Genomic DNA, 22,935 nt, shown 5'->3' on the forward strand with positions numbered 1-22,935 from the left:
CAGAGCATAATGTATAGAGATGTTGAATCACTATGTTGCAACACCCCACACTGATGTAACACTATGTGTCAACTATAATGAAATTTAAAAATTTAAAATTAATTAATTAAAAGCAGGCTGGAGAGGCAAGTCTGGCCAGGTAGGCGAAAGGAGGTGCCCATGACCAGAGGAGAGGTCACTCAGGAAGCTCAGGTCTGCTCTTGAAAGGAAAGTTTGGGGTTTTTTTGTTTGTTTGCTTTTTAATTATTTTTTTACTGGAGTTCAATTTGCCAACATATAGCATATCACCCAGTGCTCATCCCATTAAGTGCCCCCCTCAGTGCCCATCACCCAGTCACCCCACCTCCCACCCACCTCCCTTTCCACCACCCCTTGTTTGTCTCCCAGGGTTAGGAGTCTCTCATGTTCTGTCTCCCTCTCTGATTTTTCCCACTCATTTTCTCTCCTTTCCCCTATAATCCCTTTCACTATTTTTTATATTCCCCAAATGAATGAGAACATATAATGTTTGTCCTTCTCTGATTAACTTACTTCACTCAGCATAATACCCTCCAGTTCCATCCAAGTCGAAGCAAATGGTAGGTATTTGTCATTTCTAATGGCTGAGGAATATTCCATTGTATACATAGACCACAGCTTCTTTTTTTTATAATAAATTTATTTTTTATTGGTGTTCAACTTGCCAACATACAGAATAACACCCAATGCTCATCCCGTCAAGTGCCCCCCTAAGTGCCCGCCACCCAGTCACCCCCACCCCCCCACCCTCCTCCCCTTCCACCACCCCTAGTTCGTTTCCCAGAGTTAGGAGTCGTCATGTTCTGTCTCCCTTTCTGATATTTCCTACCCATTTCTTCTCCCTTCCCCTCTATTCCCTTTCACTATTATTTATATTCCCCAAATGAATGAGACCATATAATGTTTGTCCTTCTCCGATAGACCACAGCTTCTTGATCCATTCATCTTTCGATGGACACCGAGCTCCTCAAGCTTAAATCTGTCCCTCTACCTGACTCTCATGTATAAAACAGAACTAACTTCAGCCACTAGGCAAGATGGTGGTGACCGAGAAATAGGTGAAATCAATATGCAGAAGGAGCCTTTTAAATTATGAAGAAGCCTTCAAATATAAACTAGACTACAACCTGAAGCTTGGAAACAGAATCCTCATGAAAATGTCATGTTTGGTCTATGGATTGATAATCCTCACATTTTCCTTTGCCTCTCCTGTTAACTGTATTTTAATATTCATCACACATCTACTTACATGCCACCCACATGTACATGAATTAACTTTGATCCTCCCCAAAACCTGCCAGGTAACTACCATTGTTCTCAACTTACAGAGAACGAAACATGATGTGATGAAGATGATAAGAGACCTCGAATTTGTTCTGCTACCTAATCATGTTTCCACAATTTTCTTATTCTGTTTTTAGCATTTCTTTCGATATGTTTCTACCAGAAAATTCAGTTTGGGTATCAAGATCCTAGTCCTATCCAATAATTTGCTTTATTTTGTTGGCTCATTCATGTAGATAACATTTATGGAGTCCCTACCAGATACCCGGGATTGCCCCCAGATATTGTGGTTACTGTGTTAAACAGAAAAGAGAAGGGCTCTGCTTTTTTCAAAGATCGTATTCTAGACGGAGGAGACAGATTATAAATCGGCGAACAAATACATCAACACAATATTCTCACATTCTGACAGGTGCTATGAAAAACATTTCAGCAGACATTTGAACAATGACTAAAGTGAACAAACAAAACTGTCCCTTACCATATTTAAAAATTTATATTATCCTCAACAAAACATCAAATGGAGTCTGTACAATGCCATCCATCTTGTTCTTCCGCCAAAGACAAATGATCCAAGGCCCAAGATAAAAGCTTCCTGTTATCAATATACAGGTATCGACACAGAGGGGCTAGGTACTCTGGAAGACTGCAATTTCACCCAACAATCCTCTTTAAAATATCCTGAGCTATTTACACCTCCTTTCAGGTTGTCCACCAGCCTAAGGCTGTGGAACAAAATGGGAATGGCCCTGAAGACACTCCTGTCTGCAAATTCCATAGCTCCACTGCGGTAATAGTCCATTCTTGTCAGGCCTCCTGGAATCCAGAATCTGCATGTTTCCTGCAAGGAACACAGAGGAGGCAGGTACTGCTAACATCAGAAATAAAACTAGAGGCTCTTTAAACCAATATGAGAGGGAGAGAAAGACCATTTAAGAACACCTTGAGGAGGTATCCTGTAAAACCCATATGAATTCTTGGTCAAGGCTCCTTAGTTTATTACCACCAAAATTTAGTCCTGGATTGGTTAATTTCATTGTAAATTAAAATATGTGCTACAATCCTGTGGTTTTCTAATAATCAGAATAAATTCCAAACATCAAGCGTAGCTCCTGGGCTATGACATATGCAAATCTCGTTGCTATATTCCCAGTGGAGCGCCTAAGATAACGTGATTAGTGCCTTCAACAAGAATAATTCAACTTCCTCATTTTAAAAAGCACTCTCAATAAGTAACCCTCACTGACAGTTAACTACTCCCTGGGTGGAGAAGTAAAACAGCAAGAGCATAATATTTGGAATTAGTACAGTTTGAGACATATGTCTGCTATTTCCTGGGTGAGTCATCCTCTATAAGCTACTTATCCTTTCTGAGATTCTGTTTCCTCATCTGTAAAATGAGAATAGTAATACCTATCAATCAACATTTTTGTGAGGATTAAGTAAAAGAATGTGCAACCACACACATCCTAAAGGGCAAAACATCATATACCTGGTTATGGGTATTCCTAGGGAGCCCTGCTACAACCTGGATGAGATAAGACACATGTCAATCTGGGGGCCTCAGCAACTGTTTGTCAATTTTTTTCATCATGAAAAAGCAGGTTATTTAGGCTTTCTAATATTAAAATGTATAGCAGAAATGACAGTGCCTTATCTGAGCTCTGCTATGTCACTATTACTCAGGGCACCTCAACTCTAAGTTCGGTGCTATAAGAATCATCATAAGCACTGAGCAAATATTTATCTCCTCATTCATTCATTTCCCATCCATCGTTAAACATCAGACATTCACTTGACAAGTCTATTGTGAGCTCAGTGCTGTGCAGGGGGCTGTTCAGTGGCTGGGTTCCAGGGCAGGAGGCAGGTAAGTCCCTCAGTGATCCCACAGTACTATGAGAGGGCAGTAACCACTATGACAACAATTAACAGTTAATTCTGATCAAGCTTCTGATTGTAAGCACTAAACACCAACTCTGGCTTATTTAAGCAAAAAGAGGGTTTATTGGGGTGGAGGGAGTGGGGAATTGCTCATAGAATTTCTGGGAAGCTTGGAGAACCAGATGTTGGAAATGAGCAGGAACTAAGAGAGGCCACACAACGGGACCACAGCCAAAATCCCACCATAGGGAAGATCCAGTGAGGACACAGTGGCTGGTCCTGTTTCCACAGGTATTCTGGAAAACAGGCTATGCTTGCTGCTGCCAAGTACAACACTAACTCTGAAGCTGGGGTGGCCGATGAACCCAGCTCAGGCCCTGTGTCTCAATGGAGAGAGGAAGCAGCAGCTGGTCTTTTGCCTTTAAAGGTAGATGCAGATGGATACGGTCTTCCCAGGACTTGCTCTAAGAGAATCCTGGTGATGTAAGGATGGGTTTCAGGTGCCAGGCAGCCGAATGTTCACAGAGAACTTCCAACATGCGAGACACTACGCTGAGCAACTTATACACAATCATGCAGTATCTCATTTAATCCTCACAGCGGTCCTATAAGACAGGTACTTTACTAACAAAATTACTGATAACCCACAACGTAACAAAAGGAAGAAAACCGCCAAGGTTGGATTGGTTTTTGACAACCACATTATATGACAAAGAGAGAAAGAAGTACAAAGGTTCTCAGAATCCTAGGCAAGCATCCCCTGAACTAGACTGGGAACTGAGGGAAGGCACCCCAGAGGAAGAGAGGCTGCAATGAGATTTTACAAAGAAGTTGATTAAATATCGCAGGGAGGTATATCAGAACCTAGGGAAGGGGCAGCGTGAATTAAGAGACCACAGTGACAGGGAACTGCATATGAAAGGAAAAAATGGCATGAAAGAAATTCAGATTTCTTGGAACTAAAGGTCTTTTTTTTATGCAGTATAGTTAAAGAAAAAAGTACAAAGGGTGGGGAGGTGGAAATGGGAAATGTGGTGCCCCAACCTCAGGCATGTTTGTCCCTAGAATAGAATGCCAGAAGAGATTCCGGGTCATTCCATTATTAAAGAGTGGCCATATCTAAATTCAGGCATTAGAGAATGACACTGGAATTGTTGTATTTTTCTAAAGATTTTATTTATTGATTCATGAGAGACACACAGGCAGAGGGAGAAGCAGGCTGCCTCTGGGGAGCCCAATTCAGAACTCGATCCTAAGACCCCAGTATCATGCCCTAAGCCGAAGGCAGATGTTCAACCACTGTGCCACCCACATGCCCCAACATCTGAATTGTTTAATTCCTTTGTCTTCACTGAAGTAGAGGGAAGGAAGCGAGCAGCACATCCTGACAACTCTCAGCACCATTTTCCTAAAGTGATCCCACCATCCCAGCTCTCCTATCCACAGACCAAGGAATTTTACAGGAATTCCAAAGAGAGTGCTTAAGTTGGAGTGATCCTGAGTACTGGATCGTGATCCAAGTTTTTGCTGAATGATGAGTGACCAACTCCTGGCAAGTGTGGCCAAGGTCAGGATTTCCCGAGACCTTCCCACAGGTAAGGTCAGCAAGGTGCAATGCTTAATGTCTTACTCATTCATCCCAGGCCATTGCCCCAGAGACTCCTCTCACAATTGGCATTAGTGCCAACTCAGTGGGTAGGCATGACTGGCTCAAGGGTGCTTTGTCAGATTAAATTTTCAAGCGCTTCACTTTTTCTAAACAGAGAAAGTTATGCTTTTAATTTTATATAGAAGTATATATCAGCAATTGTTAAATGTCCCTGAATGACCCCATGATGCTGCCCAGCCATCCTGGGCCATCCATCTACAATAGAGCTGTGACATGAAGGAGAAATAAGCTTCTATTTTATTTAATAGGATATTAATAATATATATGTTATATAAAATGTTAACATACATAATAAAGTATATTCATACACAGTATACTAATAGTATAATACATTAATTTTTATGGAATTAATATAGTATAGTAACAGTATAAATAAATAATACATTTTTATTTAATCCACTGTGTATTCAGGTTACTGTGTTACAGCTTAGTCTTTCCTTAACTATTTAGGTTTCATCTGAAAGTAAAAACAGGAAACATGGGGTTTCTTAAAGGCCTACAAGATCTAGGTTCTAATTCTAGTTTTACCAACAATTAATCTCTATAGTCAGTTCATTATCCTTGGTCCCATTTGTCTCACATGGAAAAAAGGCAAATAATATCAAATGCTCAGACTGTAAAAGGATTAGAAATAAAGGACCTTGTATGATTCCGGTACACAAGGAGTGCTAAAATTGCTGTTATTTTTATCATCTTACTTCAAGACACTGACTAGGCTTGTTGCAAATCCCACAAGTGCCCTGAGGCATCCAACTCGGAACCTCCTAAATATGTTAGAATTCTCAGGCTCCAATATCCTATGAACAGTCAGGTTCATCTGATGGAACGTGGTATGAATTCTATTACCTGGCCCGTGCCTTCATCCCACTTCTGAACATCTACAGCCTTTCAACTTGGTGCTTTGCCTGTCAGCCCAACAACTAGAACGTGAGGGGCAGCCTCCACAACTAAGCAGTAGAGAGTGGGTAGGTCTACATCTACTGAAGCCCTGCAGGTGGCCAGGTACTCTCTGCCTGAAGTTGGTGTTTTAGTTAGAAGCTGTTCCTTTCATTTCTATGGTATGACTGATTCCATCTCACCAGATATGGCTTTCTGAGACCAGCTGAACTGATCAACTTGGGTCATAAAAGGAGACCTATGGAAGAACTTTATCACTGGCTCTACTGCCCTCTTGCATTTTCTCAAAGGAGCTTCCAGATGTACAGCATGGAAGCAACAATTATACCTTGCAGTACTAGCAGCAGCAGCACGCCCTGGCCAAGCCGTTAATTCCATTTATGAAATTAAAGCTCTGAACCATGTCAGTGCTGAGGAGAAGTGATAATTGCCAATTCCTCAGAGTTCTCCAAGTATCCTCATATGGTGTGAAGCACAAGCAGTGAAAAGTCCTCTTATGGACTCCCTCACACATCCACTCCCAGAAAAACAACAGACTCTTCCATCTGGAGCTCTATGTCTGCCAGGTTGTTGTTATTTTTTTTTTTTAACCACTCTGCTGAGGTATGATTGACATACAAAAAGTCGTACATATTTAATATATACAACCTGATGAGTTTAGAGATAAGCATAAATGCATGATGTCAGCCTTAAGAAGGAACAAATTCTCCTCAGCTCATAAATCCCAGGTAACATCCAAACTGAAATTATTTTTTTCTTTAGACTTCAGAGAAGCCAGTTGTGTCTGCTCTGATGCCAGGACAGACATAATAGCTCATTGTTTGCCATTGGTTCTCCAGAGTCGATTTATGCTGTCTAGTGTTGGCCAACATTTTAAGTAAAACTTCCTTGAACTCATGGCTAGAAATAATGCACGGGGTATCGAGACCCAGGCAAGGTTGTGGGCAGGCTTTCAACAAAAGTTCAACAGCCCTTAGTGCTGAAAACACTATTCTGGTGAAACTCCACTCAATATTGCTGAAGCCTGAAAGAATGTGAGTTTACAGAGAAACGAAACCTCAAATGCTAAACCCCTGCAGCCTCTGGCACGCAGAGCAGCCCCTTTCTGCCGTGCCACTACCTTCCTGTTTCTATTTCTCTTTTATACACAAAAAGATCCCTGGGTGCCATTTGACCCTGGGGTTATTCCCTGGAGCTTCCCTAAAGCGGGAATGAGGTCATCACCTTGACAGTGAAAGAAGTCAGGTCCAGAACTTGCCCAAGGCCACCTTGCAGGTCAGTGGTAAAGCCATGATCTTAAAAAAAAAAAAAAAAAAAAGCCACAATCTCATTGCCTACCAACCAAAGTGGCCAGTGCACCGGGTGTTTTCACTGCTCCAGCTGACAAGTCATTTGTCACCTTCATCCCTGGCTCATTCCCTTTCAAGGGCCAGAACGATACAGTGTGTTCCCATCAAGACCTCATTGATGGTGGCAAGCACTCCCAAGGCCTTCTGTGCAACGGGCGAGAAATGTGGGCTCCCACAGAAAGAGGAAACACCGCACAAGACCCAGCTCCCTCCAGAGCTGTGTGTGCCATGGGGTCAGAGGCCAGGAGTCTTCTCGGGAAGGCGCGCTCTCTGTGTGGAATGTCTGAACTTGCCAGCTCTCAGGGAAGTTGGACTTCTACCAAGGAAAGTTCTGCCCTGACTCTTGGTAACTGTCAGCACGTCTCACAAAGACAGGAACTCCTGAGACCAAGATGCCAAGCAGCCGGGAACCATTAGGAAGAAAACTCGAGCTGCTGAAGGAAACTGGAAACCGCTTGATCCCTCTTCCCAGGGCTGCAACCTGCAAACTTTAAGAACGAAGTGTCATTTGTCATGGGCCTGCTCTGGGCCTGGCTCTTAGCCCACCTGACTTCACTAAGGCAGGATGGTATAGTGCATGGTTTCTCCATCAAGACACTATGAACAGATAATCCTGTGTGCTGGGAGGCCGTCTCATGCATCGTGGGATGCTTACCAACATCCCTGCCCTCTATGTGCCAGGTACCAGCAGCATTTCCTCTCACCCCTTGTGACAATCCAGATCATCTCCAGACATTGCCAAATGTCCCTAGAGGAAGGATCAACCCAAGTTAAGAACCACTACTACAGTATGTAATTCTGGAGGCTGTGGCATCAGGCGGCCAGAATCCAAATCCTGATTCTTGCCCCACTTCTTGCCCTACTTATCAGGTAACCTGAGAAAACTCCATAGCTTCTCTGTTCTTCAGTGTTTTGTTTTGTTTTTTTTTTTAAGATTTTATATTTATTCATGAGACACACATAGTGAGGCAGAGACACAGGCAGAGGGAGAAGCAGGCTCCATGCGAGAAGCCCAATGCAGGACTCAATCCTAGGACCCCAGGATCATGCCCTGAGCTGAAGGCAGATGCGCAACTATTGAGCCACCCAGGCATCCCATGTTCCTCAGTGTTCTTTTTTTTTTAATTTTTATTTATTTATGATAGTCACAGAGAGAGAGAGAGAGAGGCAGAGACACAGGCAGAGGGAGAAGCAGGCTCCATGCACCGGAAGCCCGACGTGGGATTCGATCCCGGGTCTCCAGGATCACGCCCTGGGCCAAAGGCAGGCGCTAAACCACTGCGCCACCCAGGGATCCCCATTCCTCAGTGTTCTTAACCAAGAATAGAGTTAATGTTAATACCCACACATAGCAGTTATGAAGACTCAATGAGACATCATGCATGAAGCATGTACAATCAGGCCTGGTACAGGAAAGCCAACACTCAGACAACACATTATCATCCTCATTTTTCAGAAAAGGAGAGTGAGGCTCAGGGAAATGATTGAGAGATCACATAGCCAGCAAGCAGCCCCACTAGGATGCCAACATAGGACTATGTGACTCCCCACCAGTTCAATGGCAACCAAGGGGCTGTTATCATATTGTAGGTCCTGTTCTGGACTCTACAGCTGAAGTAGAAACAAGAGATGATCCCCATGTTCAAGAAACTCCAAATGTAGCAAAGGAGGCAGATGTGTGGCCTGCAGTTTCCATAATGCCTCTTGTAGGCCATGAAGAGAAGGCCAGGGGTTGTTTAAGTGCAGAGAGGTGAGGAACCTGACTCCGTCCAGGTCATAGGGGAAGCAACACCCAAAGGGATCCTGAAAGCCTCTAAAACTCTTCCCACGTCACCACACTGCTTATTTCATCAGATGACAGACAGCTTTCCAGAGGGACTACAAATGTACTCCTGACAGGTGAAGTCTGCAGTACATCTAGGCAGGCATGCCAGCCAGCCCCCAAAGATGTGCGGAGAGGGAAAAGAGCACAGAGTCTCACGGAGACCGAGTTGGGCCTCTTCACTCAGAACTGTCGCATGAGGCAGTCAAAAGCCACCCCTTGCCTGGAGTCAGTGCCTGCTTGAGCAGTTCAGCAAGAGACCCTAGCACACCCCAGTCACCTGCACTGGGCTCTTTGCTCAATTTCGAAGACAATTAAAACTTAGTCAGCATGAATAGGCAGTGATGATGAATAAGTAAAAACCCAAATTGCACGAGAGCAGGTCCTTTTCCTTGAAGAAGCTGATTGCATAAGAAGGGACTATGATCCGTGTGATAGACAAAAGGGTTTCACAAGCAGAGATATTTTAATAGCCCTATATTTCACTTAATGAGGTGACTGCTCAAGGCACACATTCATATTCCCACTCGTTGGCTTAAACACCTGCATCACGGCTGTTATTGTACACCTGTACAGAACCCTATTCACTTGGACCTGTCCCATGTGACAGTACTGAGGTGAGGAGGTGGGGAGGGTCAAACCCCATGGTGGTCCTATGAGACTAGGATCCAACACCATTTCTTATCATTAATCTCCAACAGGGAGGAAGTCCCCCCCTTCCCCCACCAGGCCAGCGCTCCCCAAAGTATGGCCCTGACAGCAGCAGCAGCAGCAACAGCAGACACCCCTGGGAGCCCATGAGAGATGCCCATTCCCAGCTCCGCCCTAGACCTACTGAACAGTCTTTGGGGATGGGAATCTGTATCTCAACAGGCTCTTCTTGTTAAAGCTTGCGTGCCCATTCCATAGACCATCTTCTCTTCATCTGCCTTTTTATTATTCATTCAACAAATATTTATTGAGTATCTATTCTTTAATAACCTTGCAACTAGATGCTGTGTGTATAGTACTGAATAAGATCGACGTGGTTTTTAGATTTGCAGAATTTAAGTTCTCCCCTGGGGAACAATTGGGAGTTGGTGGCCTACTTTTGTTGAGAATCCCATGAGGAAGTTAAAAACACTTATTCCTGACAGATACGCAAGTCATAAACCTGAGCAGGCTAACCCAGAATGCAAATTCAGTAGGCATCAGAGTTGGGTGGAAAAAATGACCAAAAATGCTGGATGAAAAAAAATGACAAAAACAATAAATGAGACTAGGTGATCCCTACCCTGCCTTTTTATAGTCCCCTTGCCTACACTGCCCTAAGACTCTGCACTCAGCTGCTTATTTACATTTCTATTTCTCCTGAGTCTGAGCCCCCTTGAGAATGGGCCAATGTGCCCTTCACTCTGGTTTCCTCTGGGCTCAGCATGGTACCTGGAACTCACTCACTACTTGCTGAGTGAAGGAGGAAAGAAATAAACGCCTATTAGCCTGGGAGGTTGTTCAGTGCCCTCTGTGTTCTAGAAACCTGCAAGATAGCCTGCAGCCTGCCCTGCAAACTAGGAAAGGGCCCCCCTGCTCACCAATACCTTGCATGTCTACCAAAATTCTGCAAGCAGGACCCTAACTCTATTTACCAGCCAGGTCCCCACCTGGGAAGAGTGGGGGTTGTGAAGCAGAGCTTCCTTCAAGGAAGTCAAATCTCTCTCTGGAAGCACCTCCCTCTGTGCTGGAAGACTGCAAGACAGGGTTGCAGGGATGCCCAGCATCCCTGGGAGCTGCCCCGAGGGCAAAATTAGAAATCAGCTGGGGTGGGGGGAAAGGACACAGGGAATCTCTGTCCCCCATCCAGCCTTCCTGGAAAACAGGAACATCAACCAGTTAACACCAACAATAAGCAGCTCAGATCTCAGAGATTTCACTCAACTGGAAATCCTTAGGCAAGCTCATTGTGGCAGATTTTTGCCTCATTTGGATACTTGATGGACTGAAGCCAGACTGTGTATTTACTTAGGAAAGAGAAGAATAAAACATTTAAACAGACTCTTCACGCTAAAGTTGCATTATCCAAAAGCAAGGTTAAAAAAAAATAGAGATTTCGTATCAGTTTTCAGCTCTCAAGGAATAAAATCCCCTCTGAATATGTAGATATATGTTTAGGTTTGGCTCATGCATTTTCTTAGAAGAATAACATAATAAATGAAAGTGGGAGCTTTCATACCTAATGGAAGTAGACACGCAGCAGCTAACAGGAGGGCCCCGACGGGAGAGTAAGAGGTGGGAAGAGAGGAGAGCCTCTGGGGCTGAGGCCACCAGTGAGCAGCAGTTAAAGGAAGGGGGCTTTCTGCTTTCATAGGCCAGAAGTTGATATAAGCCTTGCTCACGGCTCAGGTGTGATGAGAGAGGGCCCAAGCAAGGCTTACTCTTCCCCTTGCTATACAGAACCTTCTAAGGCAAAGAATGAGTGAAAGGTTTCCGGTCTTCCTCACCATATGCGGAAGGAAAAGAATGGCCAATGAGGAAGGGAAGAGGAGGAAGGGTCTCCAGCCAACTCCCCACTACTGCCTGCTGCGGGAGTCCTGTGTCTGAGTTCACAACAGGGATGCCCAGGAGGGCTCTGAGGAAAAGAATCACAGGGCCAGGCTGGTGATGACAACCAAGACCCAGGCAGCTCCTGCAGGCCTGGAGGATGTGGGTCTCCTGGGGCAGCCTAGAGGCCTCATGGGCCCAGAGCAGGTGCTTGAGACCCTTCTGCCCTCCTGGCACCATCCTCCCATACAGTGGCTCAGGAAAGGAGAGGCAGAGGTCTATGAGCTCCTAGAACCAGGACTCGGAGGGAGAGGAGAAGACAAAAAGGCTGAGATTGAGAAAAGGAGAGTAAATGAGACCCAAAGAGGGAGAGAGGAGACAGGCCACAAAAGAAAAGTAAAAACAAGAATCACTGAGGTTGACCGAACACTGTCTTAAGAGTTTCATGTGTATTAACTCATTTAATTAACTCCTTACAACATCCTCTAGTGCACAGTTATGCCCTATTTTATCTATGAAGAAATCGAGGCTTAGAGCTAGCAAATGAAATGAAGATTCAAACCTAAATAGTCTGGTTCCAGAATATGAAAAGGAAAGAGAAGGGATGAGAATGGAAGGGAGAAAAGGGAAAGAAAATCTTACTAGGGAAGATGTTTCATGCAGTGGTTGGATGGATGGATGGATGGATGGATGGATGGATGGATGGTTGGACAGACAGATGGTAGGAGACAGAGAGATAAGTGGAGCAAGTCCAATATCTCACTATCACATCTGACCAGTGTGTCTCCACCAGTCACTGCACAGAGGCTGATCCCAGGCTGGTCTAGCTTTCTTTCTGTTCTGTCCAGGGTCTACTGTTGCACAAATTTCATTCCCCAAATCACATATTTCCAGAAAGGAAGAACTAGAAGAGCACATGTAGCCTACAAAGGAGTACTTCATACTGTCTTCCAAGGCTAGAGTCTGAAAACGTGTTCCCTATATTATTGCGCTCAGAGAAAGCTAAATGACTCAGTGTTTTTAAAATTCTGCTCAAGAAGACATAGACATGGCCAACACGCACATGGGAAAATGCTCCGCATCACTTGCCATCAGGGAAATACAAATCAAAACCACAATGAGATGCCACCTCACACCAGTGAGAATGGGGAAACTTAACAAGGCAGGAAACAACACATATTGGAGAGGATGTGGAGAAAGGGGAACACTCCTGCACTGTTGGTGGGAATGTGAACTGGTGCAGCCACTCTGGAAAACTGTGTGGAGGTTCCTCAAAGTTAAAAATAGACCTGCCCAACAACCCAGCAATTGCACTGCTGGGGATTTACCCCAAAGACACAGATGCAGTGAAACGCCGGGACACCTGCACCCCGATGTTTCTGGCAGCAATGGCCACAATAGCCAAACTGTGAGAGGAGCCTCGGTGTCCATCGAAAGATGAATGGATCAAGAAGATGTGGTTTATGTATACGATGGAATATTTCTCAGCCATTAGAGACGACAATTACCCACTATTTGCTTCAACGTGGATGGAACTGGAGGGTATTATGCTGAGTGAAATAAGTCAATCGGAGAAGGACAAACATTATATGGTCTCATTCATTTGGGGAATCTAAAAAATAGTGAAAGAGAATAAAGGGAAAGGAGTGAAAATATCAGTGAGGGTGACAAAACATGAGAGACTCCTAACTCTGGGAAACGAACAAAGGGTAATGGAAGGGGAGGTGGGCGGGGGGTTGGGGTGACTGGGTGATGGGCACTGAGGGGGGCACTTGGCGGGATGAGCCCTGGGTGTTATGCTATATGTTGGCAAATTGAACTCCATTAAAAAACTTTTTAATAAAATAAAATAAAATTCTGCTCAATAGATGGTTGCTGCATGTTCATCCTAGGTCAGGCCCTCTATCAGGCAAGAGAGAAGAATGAAGAAGACTCTGGACTCTTCAGGGGTCAACAACTGCTCTGCAGCTCCCAGGGGATGCCGTGAGTCCTACATGCATCGTGGGAGCAAAGCCCACACCAGCAAAGAGCAGGAGGAGCAAACGACGTTGCCTGAGAGGGTTGAGGACAGCTTGGCATAAGTGGCATCTGAGCGAGACCTTCAAAGATGAGCTGGAGTTCCCCCGGTGAGGAAGAAGACAGCAGGCAGCACCAGCAGAGGAAACCACATAAGTGCCGGCCAGGTGTGAGAGTGCGGGGAACCTTCTAGAAAATTGTCAGAAGTTCACAACGACAGAACTGCACAGGGAGGAAGTGGTGGGGAATAACCCCAGTGACAAACGTGGAGGTCTGACAACGATGAGTCTTAACCGCCTCTCGAAGGCATGTGTATGTTAGACTTTGAAGTCCGGGACCCTTTGAGCATCTGGCCGAGCTCTGAATCCTCTCCCCAGAAAATACACTCACACCCAAATACAAAATGTTACGCTCAGCGTCGCAGTGTTCTCATATCTCTGCTTAGATAGCCCTCGCTGTACACAATACGGAGCCACGGATTGTTTTTAGCAAGAGAGGATATGATCAATCCCTGTACTAGGAAACGGCAGGAGAACAGAAAATAAAAGTCCCCATTTTAAGGTCAAACACACCTGGACGTGAGACCCTGCTCTGCCCCTGCCCAATTGCACAACCTCAAGAGTTGATTTAATACGTAGCAACTCAGTTTCTCATTATAAAATGGTCACAGTTATAGTTCCCACTTCATGAGGCTGAGGGAAAGATCGAGAAAAAGCACTTCAGTGCTTACCACAGGTCCCAGAGTGCAAGACTAGCACTGGCCCCACAGGAGCTTTTTAAACAATAAACATGGTTCTGGTGAGGGAAGTGGGAGGCCCCAGGGAATGATCCAGGGCAATGGGCTCACCTACCACCCCCTGGATGTGCCCAGTCCCAGCTCCCTGCTGGGTGGATACCTGGCTACGTTACGCACATTTAGAATCAGTTCTGGACAAGGTAGGCCCACAGGTGGATGCTACTGCTTTCTGGATGAATACAGGGTGCCCGAGCATCCTGAAGCCAGAAACATGGGATCGGAGAATGACTGAGCAAAGGAACTCACTCCTCGTGTTTCCAAACAGATTTCATAACCAGATGATGCCTAAGATTTAAACTTGGCAGCCACAAGTCTATTCTTCAGATTGTGAAACCAATATTCACAAAGCTGATGGTGCAGATTCCCAATCGAATGACACAGGTTCCACTGAAGATGCCGACCACAGATATATCAGAGGCGCTTTGCTCTGTCTCATCTGGCAGGAAGGGCACAAACCATTGGAAAGAACTCTGCTTATGGAGCACAACTTGTGCCCGGCACATAGTAGGCACTCAATAAATATACGTTAAATGAATGAATGAAAACAAAGTTACCACTGGACTTTCCAAAGTGAAAGAGAACATATTAGAAATGGGGCCTCGGAGTTTATGGAGTCAGTCTGGTCTCCCATTCTGCAGGCATGGAAAGGGACGCTCAGAGAGGCGAAGTCATGTTCCCAGTGACATGGTACTTGCTATGAGCCGAATTGTGTCCCCCCAAAACATCACATACTGAAGCTCTACCCCCTGGTTCCTCGGTATGACCCCATTTGGGTCTTTATGGAGGTAATCAAGTTAAAATGAAGTCATTAGAGTGGGCCCTAATCCAATATGACTAGCGCCCTACTAAAAAAAGAAAATTTGGACACAAATGCGAGAAGAACATAATGTTAAAATAAAGTCAGAGATTGGCTCCTGTGGGCCAAAGAACTCCAAAGGTTGCCAGCGAACCACCAGAAGCTGGGAGAAGAGCATGGAACAGATTCTCTCTCATAGTCCTTGGAGAAAAATCAACCTCGCCGACACCTTGATCTCAGACTCCTGGTCTCCAGAACTGTGAGACAATCCGTTTCTGTTGCTTAAGCCACTCAGTTCGTGATACTGTTACAATAGCCCTTTGCAAAGTAATACAGTACTCTCTCTGCTGCAGATCAATAGTTCTGGAGAAAATGGGAGGCCGTTTCTGCTGACTTCTAACGGGCAAGCCTAATATCATGCCTCTTTATAAGACAGTCAGAAAGTCAATGAATTATAGGCTAGGGATGTGATTATTCACTCCTGTGACTAGTACTTCCTGAGCACAAAGTGCCACCATAAGCACAGCTCCGTCCCTGCAGTTGGTGAGCACACACGCATGAGCCACAGAACTGGGCTTACCACCAGGCAGGTGAAACACAGCAGAGGCTGGCTAGGAGGACTCAAAGCAGCCAACTAAAACTCCCCTCTCACTCTGTCTGGGAGGGTCAAGGAAGACTTCAATGAAAATGTGACATTTGAAAAGGTCTTAAGTGAGGATCAGGAGTTTCCCAAGCAGAAGAGGTGGACGGGGTATTCTGAAAAACCAAAACCACATAAGCAAAGATCTGGAGTCCCCATAGCAGGGGGTATAGAGAAGGTGTGGCAAGAAGGGGCTCCTGCATGAAGAGGAAGCAGGGGAGGTTGCACATCACATCACAAAGGGCTGGGTGTGGGTGGTTATCTTGTGTATAGAGAACAGGATGTAATCACATTATTTTTCAGGATGTTCACTCTACGGAGAGAGTCTGGGGGCCAGAAGAGCAAATAGCAAGATGCTCTTGTGACTGTCCTGGACACAGAAAAAATGCAGAGGGGACCAATGGATCCCCAGGCCATTCCTGAGGCCAGATTAGCAGACTGTGTTGACCCAGACTCCAAAGGATCCAAGGCTGCCAATAGGAGGTGAGACTGGCCTATGAGGGATGATGCTCAATGTCTTCTTCTTATCTTCAGGAAAGAGAAAGTCGCCCAGAGGTTCTCAGATCTCTTACCTTTCTTAATGACTCAAGGAAGAAACTCATAAGGAAACATCCAGAATAGAGGTGCCCGCTGAGGGCAAAAGTAATGTGGGTGCTGTGTCCCTTGAAAGCTCGTGCACACCCAGCTAACTCTGCCTCAGCTATGGCAGGTGGTCATCTACCAGGGCTCCGTGCCATACCAAAGGTGCTCCAGATCAACCTACCCTGTTAGTCCCTGGCCTCACAAAAGGGGGCAACCTCGTGCCTGCAGAAAGGAGTGGAGATGTCAGAACTCCAAGCAGGGGAGCCAGGCCCCTCAGGGAATCAGGTGAAACTGGAGTCCCTCTGGTCAATGTCCCACTCTGTCCTGTAGCTCAGAATACTAGGATTCAAGGGGACTTGTCAGCCTTCTAGCCTCCCATCAGCTGCTTGCCTAACTCACACTTAAAATCCTCCAGCAAAGCGAAAGCCTGGCTCTCACAGTCCAGCCAGTCTTTAGAGAGCTGTGACTATTTTCCTTATATTGAACCCAAGAGACCCCTCTGATATACCCAAGGGCCCCATCTGCTTAACTCTCTTTGAGCATCTGAAGATACCCCTGATGCCCCACCCCCTCTTCTCCTGGTTAAAGCCAGACAGTGGTTCCAGCCTCTCCCCACAGAGTGACTTTACATCTACCCTCCTTCTGTTCACGCTCCTCTGAACTCATGCCAAGGCCAGATCACTTCCAGTTTGTTCCTTGGGGTTTTGACGTCGGAAGGAATCTTATTTCAAAGATTCCTCCTTACTTCTCTGGCACCCAAAATCACAATTACCTCTTCAGCATGTCATCACACTTCTGTGCATTCCAAAGACATCTCTGGTCCTTTGAGATAAAATGCACAAAGGATGCAGAGTAGAAGACAGATGAAGCCATGGGGAAAGGGAAAGTTGGGATATTTGTGTGGAGAAAGCAAAATAAGGGCGGTGAATGGGAATGGGACTGGTGGGTAGAGATGACCCCCACCCCCTTCTCTGCTTTAATTCTTCTGAGTACATACCTAAGCATGTCGCTGTCACTCTCTGGGAAGTCTGAAAAACAGTTAATTTAAGCATGGTGCTAGAGTGATCATAACTGGGAGTTTAGTTCTTTCATACAGAGATTGGCTTTGTTTAGCAGAAGGCCACTGGGTAGTCTGAATTCTGGGAGTAAACATCCCCAGGTAGTCTGCAAGACAATCCAGTAAGGTGAGGGTGGATATATTAAAATTTTCATATCTGATTATCTCATACTTTAAAATTTCTGATTTTTACACGTGCTAAATTGTATGTTATATAATTTATAAGTAAAGAAATGTACACATTTAGAGATGCTTGCTCAATATATTTTTACTGAGACACTTGCATAAGCATTTAGAGAATGCTGCTCAGGATGGCAGTCAATTAGCCCACAAATGCCTTCTTCTATTGGCTTCAGGGTGGGCACATGAGAGAGATGAGAGAGCATGTCTACTTATAGCAAGGCATCTGCGCTGTTGTAAAAGCAAATTATTTTGCACAGGACCTACTGACTCTTGATAGATATATTAGTAAGAGGGCATTTTTTAAAGCAGCATTAATAGTGGCAGCATATCTAGAATGAGGTAGGGGATACTCACATTCAACCTTACTTGTCCAGACTACACCTGGGGGATTGTGTTCCATGCTTGAAGTTTTATTTTATTTTTATTATTTGGGAGCAAGGAGGAGAAGGAGGAAAAGAATCTTAAGCAGGCTCCATGTCAAGTGTGGAGCCCAACTTGGGGCTCAATCTCCCCACCCTCAGATCATGACCTGAGCTGATCAAGAGTTGGACACTCAACCCACTGAGCCAGGTGACCCTGGAAGTGATATTTTAAAAAATAACTCCAAAATTAGAGTCTTGTCAGAGAAGAGTGACAAAATATGTCAAGAGCACTTGAAACCGGGGCATCTGGGTGGCTCAGTGGTTAAGTGTCTGCTTTTGACTCAGGTCATGATCCTGGGGTCCTGGGATGGAGTCCCACATCAGCTCCCTGCAGGGAGCCTGCTTCTCCCTCTGCCTATGTCTCTGCCTCTCTCGCTCTCTGTGTCTCTCATGAATGAATAAATCTTTAAAAAAAAAAAAAGAATACTTAAAACCATGTCATCTGGATGGGAATCATGTCATTGAACAGAACTATGGATGTCCAGCCTGGCTGAAGTGTGGGGTAACTGAAAGTTGGCTTCATATTTCTAAAGAGTTATGCAGGGAAGTGAAAATAGATATAGTCTACATGACACAAGAGTTAAAGCCAGTGGGTGGAATCACAGGTAAGAAATTTTGGGTACAATCCACAGAAGAACTGTCATTGCTGCCCTAAGACAGTGAGCTCCATGTTACTAGAGATATGCAAACAGATGCAAGGTAACTACCTGTTGAAGATGTTGCAGAACAGACTCTGTCTTCAGATGGGCTGTGGAGTTGGGGTGGGGGGAGCATCATCTGAAACACAAGTTTCTAACAAAGTCAGAAACTGGTGGTCTGTAGGGTCATTTCAGGTGGTACGTGAACAGGTATTTTTCTTATTTTAATAGTTAGAATTTGATCTCACAGATATCTTTGGTTCGGATGAGGCTGGATTTACTCAAGTCAGCCAATCAATACAAAGAAATCCATCAAATGAAATATAGTAGAGGGGTCACGAAGACATGGCAACATTCTTGAACGACTGAAGACAAGAAAGCAATGTGGATGACGAGAAGACCAACAAAGCTCATCCCTGCCTCAAGACTCTCTGATGGCCCACATTCATCTTCCAACCAGGGGTCACTTTTGATTTCTGCCCTTCTCCTTCTAGCAAAGTGCAGGCCCCAAGGCTGGAGTCTTCAGAGCCCTTGTGTTCACCTGGCCTCCCAGAACATCCAGGCTTGGCACCCATCCCTTCCTCTTCTCCAGCCAAATAAACCTGTCCTGGATCCTGAACAACTTGCTTTCCTTTATAAGACTAGATGAAACCGACAAATGGGCCTCCCATTTGTACCTGGGTTACCCCTCCCCACCCCCAACACAGGGAATACAGGCTTATTTGAGCAATGGGTTCCTATAGGGTGTATGTGAATCCTGAGAAGAAACTCCAGAGTCAAGGAGGATGATCCTTAAGGGAGTTTCGAGAGCAATAATTTTTTGGTCAGAAAGGGCCTTGGACCCCACACCCTCTCCCAATTATGTACTTACAATCACATTAGAATCATGCATTCAGCTCTTCACAGTTTACAAAGCATTTCCCAGATCCATTTTTCATTTGAACCTTACAACAGCCTGGTGAGGTATGGATTACGGTGATCATCCCCATTTTGGGACAAGGAAATTAACACTCAGAGAGGTTGCTTAATTTGCTCAAGGCCACACAGCTTTCAAACTCACACCCAAATGCTCCTACTCTAAATCCCAAGCTCAAACCACTATAACACACTGCCCTCCAGTGTCTCAGAAGAGGGATTCTAGGCCATCTATGAAGGCAACAAGAGCTGCCACTAACCTTAGATTCTCAACAAACAAAGGCTCTTTTTAGTTTTTATGGACTGTCTGGATTGTGATGTGGGTGATTAGCGCCGGAATGATTCTGGCATAGCTCGAAGAGCCAGAATGTGACTGATACCTACCTGTCTCCTAGGATGGTTCTAAATGGAATAATGTAAGTGAAAGGGTCTGGTATACAGTAGGGGCTCAATAATTGCACACTGGGTCTGTTGGCACTCCTTTTCTGCCTGATATCCTGGTTAGAAAAAGCACTTTGAAACTAGCTAAACCTATAAACTGAACTGGAACCAAAACCCCAGATTTCCAGATCACACATTTCCGTTGAAGCTAAATGCTTGCCTCTTCTTGTTTGGCCTGCAGGAATTTTATAAAATGAATCATTTCAGCAAAGTGCATCTTCATATTAGGGAAGGCAGAAACCCAGGAATTTGGAGGGAAAGACAATAAAATGAATACTATTAAATTCCACTGACTTGGTGCACAGGGCGTCTTAAGCACGTTTTTACCATGTGTCCCAGATTTTCTAAGATGGTCCTCATTTCAGATGCTCTGTGCCTGGCTTAGGCCACGTGGTGCACACTGTGCCAGGCCACATGACTCAATTTGGGGTTAGGAAAAGATGGTCAGTGTCAGGGTATGCCAAGCCGCAGCCCTTTGAGCGCTCACCGTCTAGAAGAGACAGTGACGGAGAAAGACGGGACCAGTGTGTGAAATGACACAATGGAGGAGGGAACTGAGGGATGCCAGCAATTCAGAGCACACCGGAGAAGCCAGAGAAGGTTTCACAAGGAAGGAGCATTCAGCTTGGATCCTGAAAGTTGCCTAGGAATTCACCCATGGAGAAGAGGTAAAAAGTACCCAGCTGTGTCTTCACTCTGCCTGCGATCCCTCACCCACCTGCTGCAAACCTCCTCATCTGGCTCCTCATCTGGCTCCGGTGGCTCACATTCCCCCACTAACATCGCCTACCTTCCTTTCTCCCCCCTGATTCCCATCCAACCTATGTCTCCTTCCTCCTCTGCATCTTCCTTTCACTGTGAATCCTGAGGCCCCCTCCGACCTTCGTTCCCCATGAAAGACTCAAAGTGGCTTATTTATCTGAGTCCCTCCTTCCACCCCAAGCCCTCTGTCCTCATACGACAGCAAAGTAAGGAAAACACCAGGCCCAACAGAGAACAGAGTGTGGAGGTGCTACTGGCTCGTGACTCATGATTCAAAAGAGATGAGTGAGAGGCTGTGGTGGGTGTGGGAGCAGCAGAAGCACAAAGCGAAGGAGAAGGATTAATTGAACCAAGCCAAGCTCAACCTTAAAGATTCTGGTTTGGTTTGTTCCCAAAATAGGGTTGAGCTGACGGCTGGTTCTTACTTGTTAGTAACCAGTTCACCCATCCCTTCTCTTAAGTCCTTATTCATTAATCCTCTTAAAGAAAGCACCTTGACTCTATTGGGTTTACTGGCTGTGTGTCAAAAACCTGTTCTTCCACTAAGAGCTTTCTGAGGTGAAGTGCGTGTATAGAAATCTTCAGAACACGTCCACAGAGTAGGAAAATCACTCTCCTGGCCCAGCACTGTGAGCTACATGCTGGTGAAGATCCATATGCTTAAGTACCAAGAAGCTGTACTTACTTACTCATTCACCACTCGTTCATTTATTAATTGACTTAAAAATATGTATTGACTGTTACCCAGACATGAACGAGGTATCGTGAACATGAGCAACAATGAACAAATCAGGTGTGGTCTCCGTCCTCTTAGAATGAGGAGGAAGTCAGACTTACAAATAACTGCAACATATTGTAATTGGTGGTGTAACAGAGACCCTAAGAGCATGCTTTGGGAATTACCAAAGGGATTAAAGATATTTTCACAGAGAAAGTAACCCTTGCGGTCTCTTTGAGGTCAAGGACCGTGTCCTACTCATCACTGTGCCCCCTAGCCATAGCACGGCATTTGGCTCATCAGAGGTGCTCAGAGATGGGTGCCAAGTCAATCATCAAGATCTCAAAGAATGAGTAGGAGTCGCTAGACAAAAAAGAGAAAGGAGGTGCATCAAGGAGAGAGGGCGCCATGAAAAAAGGTTCCCTGTGCCGGCCTTTGCGGGAAGGACAAGGATTTCACTATGGGTGTGGTGCTGCTAACAGCGAAAAGATGAGGCTAGAAAATAGAAAAGGAAGCTGGGCTCAGATTGGGAAATGCTCAGTATACCATGCAAAGAAGCTGGAACTCCATCCTGAGAACAAAGGGTACATTTATTAGTGTGGGCTTCCCATGGGTAGATCCATGTGGAAATCCTTTCTCAATTAAAAACACTGTGCCTTGGACTTCAGTAAATTGGAGGCTTCTTTTTCCTTTTTTTTTTTTTTTTTTTTTTTTCTTTAACAGCAAAGGCGTTCATTTGGTAGCTGTAGCCTAGCCCAGGGAGTGACTGTTTAAGGATTTCAATCCAAGTCTAGCCAGGTATCTGCCTAGCATCCTGATCTCTCTTATCCGGAGGCCCCCTCCACTTGGAGGGTCCAAATCCTCCACCTTATCCCTCAAATGGGTCCGAAGTGTCCCTGCTGGTTGGCTGCTGGTCCTCTGAAAGAGATCATGCTGCAGAGGTAGAGAGCAAGAACCAAAGGGACATGTGGACTCCCAAGCACCAGAAAGAACCTCAGTACACGGAGGCATTGTTCACAAGTCAGCATTCCCTAACCCTTCAGTCATTAAAAAAAAAAAAAATGTTGCTCAGTTTCCTTTTTCTCTCTTTTTACTTTTTTTCTTTTTAGGCAACATTTGTGTGTGCATGTATGTGTGCATGCGTGTGTACAGCCATCAGAAAACCCAGGTACAATCCTAGCTCTCCAACTCACTATGAGACATCAGTCAAGTCACTTAAAGTCTGCGGCCCTCAGTGACGTCATCTATGCATACCCCAAAAGGAAAACCTCACTGCTGTTTGCTTTACCAGATAGTGCTGTGTCGTTTCCTAGGGACCAGGAACCGGTAAGCCAATAGCCAGGACTCTGATAGGCGTCAGGTCCACGCTCTTTAGCTGGCTTCACAGGGCCACTGCATCCTGTCCTTTTTGCCAGCATCAGCTCCCACCTCACCCAGCCCCACACTTACACACCAAGGGCCCGTGGACAGAGCATGCACATGTGTGTGCCCCGCTGTTCCTCGCACTGTGCTTTCACCCGGCAATGCCCTTC

The 22,935-nt window shown here is 45.3% G+C and overlaps 1 protein-coding gene and 1 long non-coding RNA gene across 2 annotated transcripts in view; one reads left to right on the top strand and one right to left on the bottom strand.

The window, feature by feature from the left end:
- Positions 1-22,935, bottom strand: part of LOC144321550 (uncharacterized) — a 168,313-nt gene that overhangs the window by 32,914 nt on the left and 112,464 nt on the right. The window lies entirely within an intron of this gene.
- LOC144321788 (uncharacterized) lies at positions 15,995-19,189 on the top strand. The gene is made up of 2 exons (XR_013387302.1): positions 15,995-16,168; positions 18,818-19,189. It is a non-coding gene; the product is annotated as an uncharacterized LOC144321788 (long non-coding RNA).

Source organism: Canis aureus, chromosome 10, assembly GCF_053574225.1.
Source record: "Canis aureus isolate CA01 chromosome 10, VMU_Caureus_v.1.0, whole genome shotgun sequence".
NCBI lineage: Eukaryota > Metazoa > Chordata > Mammalia > Carnivora > Canidae > Canis > Canis aureus.